Source organism: Terrapene carolina, unplaced genomic scaffold (genome assembly GCF_002925995.2).
Source record: "Terrapene carolina triunguis isolate 2854851 unplaced genomic scaffold, T_m_triunguis-2.0 Scaffold517, whole genome shotgun sequence".
NCBI lineage: Eukaryota > Metazoa > Chordata > Testudines > Emydidae > Terrapene > Terrapene triunguis.
In genome coordinates, this window is record NW_020664868.1 from 2,340,142 (window position 1) to 2,348,048 (window position 7,907).

The 7,907-nt window shown below is 59.0% G+C and overlaps 1 pseudogene; it reads left to right on the forward strand.

Annotated features, from left to right (window-relative positions):
* The first annotated feature begins 3,486 nt into the window (after positions 1-3,486).
* LOC113407906 lies at positions 3,487-4,874 on the forward strand (annotated as a pseudogene).
* The last annotated feature ends 3,033 nt before the right edge of the window (positions 4,875-7,907 follow it).

Consider the following 7,907-nt stretch of genomic DNA (forward strand, 5'->3'; position numbering starts at 1 on the left):
TCCAGCAGCTGAATTTTACTCCTGGGGGGAATTCTGCACCACTGAGCATGTGCAGAATTCCTGTTCCCCGCAGATTGGTTTTTTGTTTGTTTCCCCGCAGAGCGATAGATTCTGAAAAGGAAGCCACAAGAGGGGTCACATGTCCCTCCCTGGCAGCAGTCCCAAGCGGGCACATGGGAGCAGCTGGGAGAAATGTAAATCACTGCTGCAGGGCTGGGTGTGCATGCAAGACGCTGACCCTGTTGCTCACTATCGCGATGTGCCCAGCGGGGAGGGGCAGGGCACCGGGGTGTTTGTGGGGCAGGCCTGGCCCTTGCACTGTGTCAGGGCGAGGGGGGAAGGACTGCAGGGTGATGCCCCACCTCCGTGCAGCCCCAGTGTGCGCCCCTTGCCGCACATGCCCTGCAGAGGCGTGGGGCTGATGCAAGCAGCTGCGAGGAGCCTTGGCCGGGGCGCCATTTAGGGAGGGTGGGGGGGCACATGCCCCCCTGAGTTTCACACTGGAGGTCAGCTCGCGGCGCACGCCCCAGCCGGCGCTCTTACCTGCAGCACCACACAGGCAGGTCCCCTCCTCCAGGAGCCGGAATTCTCTGGCTGCAACGCCCGTGGTTAGTTTCCACCCCTGCCCTAGGGCCTCTGGGGGTGGGGCAAGCAAGCAAGAAGATGGGATGGGGGAGCACAAGTCCCTAGAGGTGGCGGTGGGAGGGGGGAAGAAGCAGAGGGTGCACAGGGCTCCCAGTGACCGGGAGGGTGTTGGAGCTGGGGGGGGGGGGGGGGGGGGGGAAAGTCCCCGGGAAGAGGGGGGGGGGGGGATAGGGCGGGGCCCTGAGGGAGGGGGGCAGTGAGCATAGGAGGAGCAGTTGAGGCGGCACAGTCCCTGTGGCAAGGAGCCCGAGGGGGAGGGAGCTGAAAAAGAGTGGGGCACTAGGAGCACCAAAGTGGGTCTTTGGATTTGTTTGTCCTCAGAGAAGCAGGGAGCACGTTCCCCTCTTCCTGGGAAGAGACTTGGGACAGACCCCCCCTAAGCTGATGCCTTCGCTCAGTTGACCAATCTGCTCTCTACCTTCCTCCCCATCTCTCCTACTCCAGGGTGACTTAGACCTTGGTCCTGCAGTGAAGATCCATGCGAGCTCAGGGGTTTCTTTAACTCTACTCCGGGGGGAATCTTTTTTTGTGCTCTGTATTGTTCCAGACATACTTGCTGACAGGGATTTTGAAATAAATTCCCCCAAATCATTGAAACTGGCAGGATTATATTGTGTTATTTTGACAAATAAAATACGCAGAATTTTAAAAGATTGTGCGCAGCATTTTTCATTTTTTGGTGCAGAATTCCCCCCGGAGCAGAACTTGGGCTCTTGAAATTACAAGGTGTGGTTTTAAATCTAAATCAAGAAGGACAATGAGTTTCACACACACTTTGGGGCTTTTTTTTTTTTTAAAAGAAATCAAACATCTCCTATTCGGGTTTTTCTAAAACCTTTTTTAAATTAAACCATAACGTGGATTTGGCAGCGGGGCCGCGTTCTAAGCCCCGAGGAGTAAATCCACTGCCTCCCATTGAAATCAACAAGCACGTGGTGGATTTACTGTAGCGCTTAACAGATCGGAACCTCGCCCGCAGGTTTCTTGTCATCGTTGTTCTAATAAAAGTTCTGACCTGTCTCTTTGCAATGGGTGTGAGGGTTAGTTTCAAAAAGCTGCTGCGTGATGTTGCTTCTCTCATGCTCTGTCACTGCTGGGGGCAGAGCCCCGGCCTAGTACCCTTCCTTGAAATGTGGGATTGTAGTCCAACTGCCCTAGGCCCTGAAAAACCAGGGGTGAACTGTCCCATGCCCACTCCCCCGGAGTTCCACCTACCCAGGCGTGCTTTGGTTCACAGTTTAACCCCTTGGGGAGCATGTGGCCCATAAAGCAAGGGACTTTGCACCTGTCGACAGCCTGCAGAGGGCAGGAGGGGCCTGTCTGCCTGAGAAGGTGACTGATCTATCCCGCAGTAGTCATATCCTGCAAACAAGATCGAGATCTTCAAAGGTATTTAGGACCTTAACTGCCCCTGTCATCCGTAGGCACCTAGCTAACTCTGAGGATCAACTCCCACAGGTCGAGTGCTGAAATGTCTTTGGAGGATCTCAGCCCGTGTTCCTTGCTTGGCAGCCAGCCAATCCTGCGTTCTTCAAAAGGATGCAGCTCCGGGGCTCTTAATGAGGGATGGAGGGAGGAAGGCTTCTCCCCTGATAAGGGCTTGGGGAAAAATCCACCTGCCAACCCCAGCTCCCCTCGTCTTCAGCTGCAGTTGGTGCTTTCTGGGAATCTGGCCCAGAGCCGCTCGCCTTCAGCACCCAAAAATCAGCAGCCGCTTTAGAAAACGCTGCCCTCAGCCCGCTCCAGGAAGTGGGCGTGGGCTAGCCCGAGCGGGCCCTGCGGCTAGGGACGATCGGGGATTGGGCCCAGAGTTGAATTCGCTAAGCCAGACTCTTAACAAGCCTAGAACCCGGATCCCTTTGTGGATCTGCTGTAACAAGGGTGCGTTTCAGTCCTCCTCCCTGCGACCCTGGAAGGAGATGAGTCTCCTGGGGGCGATTGCCCCTGGCTTGTGGCCAGCGGTCACCCAGTCCCCAGCCGGCCATGCTCAGGACAGGATCTTCTATGCTCTTGCTTCCTGCCCATTCACAGCAGCTGATCTGCCAGAACTAGTCAGGATCAACTGGGTCTGGGCTTCCTGGGGCAAAGGGCATAGCCCGAGATGCAAGAGAAGGTTGTGGGGCCCACTGGGATTGTTTAGTCTGCAGAAGAGAAGAGTGAGGCAGGATTTGATAGCAGCCTTCAACTACCTGAAGGGGGGTTCCAAAGAGGATGGAGCTCAGCTGTTCTCAGTGGTGGCAGATGACAGAACAAGGAGCAATGGTCTCAAGTTGCAGTGGGGGAGGTCTAGGTTGGATATTAGGAAACACTATGTCACTAGGAGGGTGGTGAAGCACTGGAATGGGTTCCCTAGGGAGGTGGTGGAATCTCCTTCCTTAGAGGTTTTTAAGGTCAGGCTTGACAAAGCCCTGGCTGGGATGATTTAGTTGGGGGTTGGTCGTGCTTTGAGCAGGGGGTTGGACTAGATGACCTCCTGAGGTCCCTTTCAACCGTGATAATGGAGATATCCTATCCTATCTCCTAGAACTGGAAGGGACCTTGAAAGGTCATTGAGTCCAGCCCCCTGCCTTCACTAGCAGGACCAAGTACTGGTTTTGCCCCAGATCCCTAAGTGGCCCCCTCAAGGATTGAACTCATAACCCTGGGTTTAGCAGGCCAATGCTCAAACCACTGAGCTATCCCTCCCCCCAATAATCTATGATTCTATGCTCATGTGAGGTAGGGTGGCTGGTTGATGCACCCCCTAGGGGGCAGAGAATAGTCACAGGGCAGTGTGCTCTGGCCACACCCCCGATCCGCCCCCTATGGGCTCTGCGGGGCAGAGAATAGCCATAGGGCAGCATGCTCTGGCCACACTCCCGATCCACCCCCTGTGCTGGGGCCTGTACGCCCAGCTCCACGCTGGCTGGGGAGATCCCCTGCTCAGGTGAGAGTCTCGGGGGGCCGTTTCCACCCATGTTGAAGGCCCCCGTGCTGCCGGATCCCCTCCCTGCGGTTTGGCGGGGCCCTGGGTGGCTTTGGCCGACGTCTTTGTTCCTTGACCTCGAGCGCTTCAGAGCGACACGACCGGGAAGCTGGGCTTCGTTCGAGGAGTTCAAGTATTTGTGGGGGAACGTCAAGAAGTGGCAGGTAGAGAGGTGGGGGGAGGGGGGCGGCTATCACGCGTGGCTGAGACCCGACCGTACTCCCCCTCCGGGCGTGGGGACAGGAGGGGGAACGAGAGACCTTGGGGATCCCAGTCTGGGGGGGGCCTTTTTAAGAGCGCTGGACTCCAAGGAGCCTTCCCGGATGGAATTGACGTGCGTCACGTTCAGCCCTGCGTGTGGGGGGGCTTTGCTGCTGCATTGCCTTCTGGGTACCCAGAATTCCCAGCGCCACTCCCCTGCCTACCTGCCAGAGGTACCGGGGGTGTCCAGCAGGGGGGTAGCTGGGATCCAAACAGTCCCCTCCTTGGGGCAGAGTTAAGGGGCTGCGTTGCCTGTGATGTTCCCCCCCGCCCCCGCTCCCTCTATCACCCAGCGTTCTGGGGAGGGGCTGCCATTTTAGTGGGGGGGGGCGTCTCTCTCGTGTCCCTCCTGCCCCCCATGTGCCACTTGAGCGGTGGGGTGATGGTTTCTTATTTCTCTCCCCCGTTCTGCCGTTCTCGGGGGCGGGGGGGAGGAATCTTGGCTTCTGTTCCCTTCCCCCCTCGCCCATGTCCGCCATCTCTCTGCCTGTGGTCCCCCTCCCTGCCCAGCCTCAATCTGCGGCTGTGTGTTTGTGCTGGGGGGGTACTCTCTTATCCCATAACCAACTTCCCCCCCTCTTCCCCCCAGCGTGTCTACAAACAGTACGACACGGACCGATCCGGCACCATCGGGAGCAGCGAGCTGCCAGGCGCCTTCGAGGCGGCGGGTAAGGAGCCGCTGAGGGGTGGGATTGGCGGGGGGGTGGGGGACGGGGACCCACAAGGGCTGTCTCAGGTGGATGGGGAGTGACTGTCTCTCTCTCTCTCCCCCCTTCTCCCCCCCAGGCTTCCGGCTGAACGAGCAGCTGTACCAGATGATCGTGCGCAGGTACTCAGACGAGAACGGCCACATGGACTTCGACAACTTCATCAGCTGCCTGGTTCGCCTGGACGCCATGTTTCGTAAGTGGCCTGCGGGTCGGTCCTGGGGATGAGGGGGGCAGGCGGGTTCTGGGGTCCTCTGCCACCCTCTCCCCTCCATCCTCCCCTCCCACCAGTGTGAGCTGGGCCCCGCCCATCTGGGTTTTGCTCCATGTGTGTACAGCGCCTGGCACAATGGGGGCCTGGTCCATGACGCGGGCTCCTAGGTGCTACCGTAATACACCTAATTGCGCTAGAAGGTACTAGTGCCATGATGGGCCCCTACGTGCTACCGTAATACAACTAATGGCCATAAAAGTGTACAGCCCCTGGCACCAGGGGTGTGTGCACTGCTGCCCCCTTCTGGCTGGGATCGGGATCGCTCAGCTGTGTTTCCTAGCTCCCTCTGCTGCTAACAGCCGATGAATATCCTCGGAGAGCAGCTGGGAGGGGAGTTCAAATCCCTCCGGCATCGAGGCCACCCCTCCCGGGGGGGTTTCCTCCGGGCGGTTGTCGGGGTCTGTGCCCATAACCCCTCCTGCAATGAGGCGGCAGCGGCAGGGCTGGGAAGAGGACGTCCAGTTCTCGGCCGGTTCCTGCGGTTGGAAAAGGGAGGTTGCATCAGAGCAGAATTTTTAGGGCCGAAGCCTCGGAACCGGGGGCCCCCCGCTCCCGCTGGTCGCGGTCAGGGAGGGGGAAGCTGCATCCGGTGGCTGGGGGGGGGGGAGGAGGGATGAGCCCCTCGCAGGGAGGGAACGCTCTGTCCTAGGCCAGTGTGGCCTCCCCTCCCTGCCAAACCCGGGAACAGCAGTGAGCTCTTGGAAACAGGAACCAGCTGCCAAGCGCCAACCCAGCAGCAGGGCGGGAACAAGGAGCCAAGCCGCTTCGGAGACAGGCCAGGCCAGATTGCACAGTCAGTGGGGTAAATCCGGAGTCACTCCCCGACTGGCTTCAGTGCAACCCGGGCCAGATCACAGTCAGTGGGGTAAATCCGGAGTCACTCCCCGACTGGCTTCAGTGCCGCCTGGGCCAGATTCTGATCACAGTCAGTGGGGTAAATCCGGAGTCACTCCCCGACTGACTTCAGTGCAACCCAGGTCAGATTCTGATCACAGTCAGTGGGGTAAATCCGGAGTCACTCCCCGACTGGCTTCAGTGCAACCCGGGCCAGATTCTGATCACAGTCAGTGGGGTAAATCCGGAGTCACTCCCCAACTGGCTTCAGTGCAACCCGGGCCAGATCACAGTCAGTGGTGTAAATCCGGAGTCACTCCCCGACTGGCTTCAGTGCAACCCAGGTCAGATTCTGATCACAGTCAGTGGGGTAAATCCGGAGTCACTCCCCGACTGGCTTCAGTGCCGCCTGTGCCAGATTCTGATCACAGTCAGTGGGGTAAATCCGGAGTCACTCCCCAACTGGCTTCAGTGCAGCCCAGGCCAGATTCTGATCACAGTGATGTAAATCCGGAGTCACTCCCCAACTGTCTTCAGTGCAACCCGGGCCAGATTCTGATCTCAGTTGTACCTTTGTGTGAACAGGAGTCGCCACACGGATGTCAGTGGAGTGACTATAGCTTCCGATCCTGTTTCCGTCAGTGCGAAAGCTGGAGTAACTCCACCAGGACAGATCCTGATCCAAGGTATCCCCGTGTGTAAACCTAGAGAGAGTCCACTGGAGCAAAGGCCAGGTGCTGATCTCATTCCCATACCTTCCCCCTGGGTCGCTCCCTCCCTGTGCTGTGTGTTAATAACTAACGAGGCCTGTTCCGGCCTCCTGGCATGTGGGCCAGTAGCATTTTCCTCATTTTATAGGTGGGGAAACTGAGGCACAGAGAGGAGAAAGGTCACACAGCCAGAAGAAGAACCCAGGAGTCCTGACTGTTACCTCTCTGCTCTAAACCACTAGACCACATTTCACCTCCCAGAACTGGGAATGGAACCCAGGTGTCCTGACTGCCAGTCCCCCCTCTTACCTCTAACCATTGGACCCCACTCCCCTCCCAGAACTGGGACTAGAACCCAGGAGTCCTGACACCCAGCCCCCGCTCTAATCACTCCATTGGGGTGTAGCTGGCCCTGTGCTGCGCGGCCTGCATTGCCTGGCAGTGATTGGGGGAGGGGGTGGAGGGGCTGTTTACAAACCCAAAATCAACCACTCACCCCCCCCCGAAGTTCCTGCGTGGGCCTCTGAGCTCATTTCCTGGTTCAGATTTTCAGCCCTCCAGCTGAGAGCGGGGGTGTGGGGGGGTGGAAAGGAAGGGGGGGCTGTGCTTGTGGCCAGGGGGGTGGGGGGGGCGGGGAGTGGCTGATCTAGGCTGAGGGATGAACTCACAGAGAACAGCCTGTTCTTTGCGCGGCAGGAGGGGAATTCTCTGCATTGTTTCTGATTTACGCAACCTCTTCCCACCCCTGCTGCGGGGACGGGCTGGCCGGCGGGGCGGGGGGGCTCGAAGTGGGGGGGGGAAGAAGCCCCTTGATTCCCCCCAAAAGTCCTGCCTCCCCAGCCCCTACTCTATCCCCTGCAACACAGCCCTCTCCCCCAGCTTTGCAGAATGGCCCTTTTGTGGCTCAGTGAGCTGGCAGGCCAAGCCCCAGGGCTGCCCCTAGTGGCAGGCGACCCCCTGGGGGAGGGAGGGCAGAGAGTGATACAGCTGGGGAGCAGGGGGCGGGGAAAAGGGGACCCCTCTTAGCGTGAGCATCCTATGCTGCAACCCTGGCACGCCCCTGTGCCTTGCCCCCCTCCTGGGGAGCACTGGGGCATGGGCCGGGCCCCCTCTGAGCTCCAGGGAAGCGGGAACTGGGCCGGGGCACCTCCTTGGGGCGGGCACCTTACGGGGCCCTGGTAAAGGCCCCTGGGGTTGTTCTCCGGCTCAGTTCAGGCTGTGCCCACTGGAGCATGTGAGTGTGACAGGGGTGTGCACTGTCAAGGTGTGAGTGTGAGCGGGTGTGCACAGTACAGCAGGTGTGTGAGCGACACACCGGGTGTGCGTGCGAGAACAGGTGTGCCGTTGGGTGGGTTTCCGGACGCGCCAGCCAGTGCGTCACTGAGAGAGTTTGTGGGTTATAGGATGAGCGTGGCAGGGCGCTGCGGCAGTGGCTGTGTGTTTGCTGTGGGTGAGGTGTGAACCCCGCCTTTCCTTGGAAGAGGGGGGAGGGATGTGTTGTGTTGTGTTTG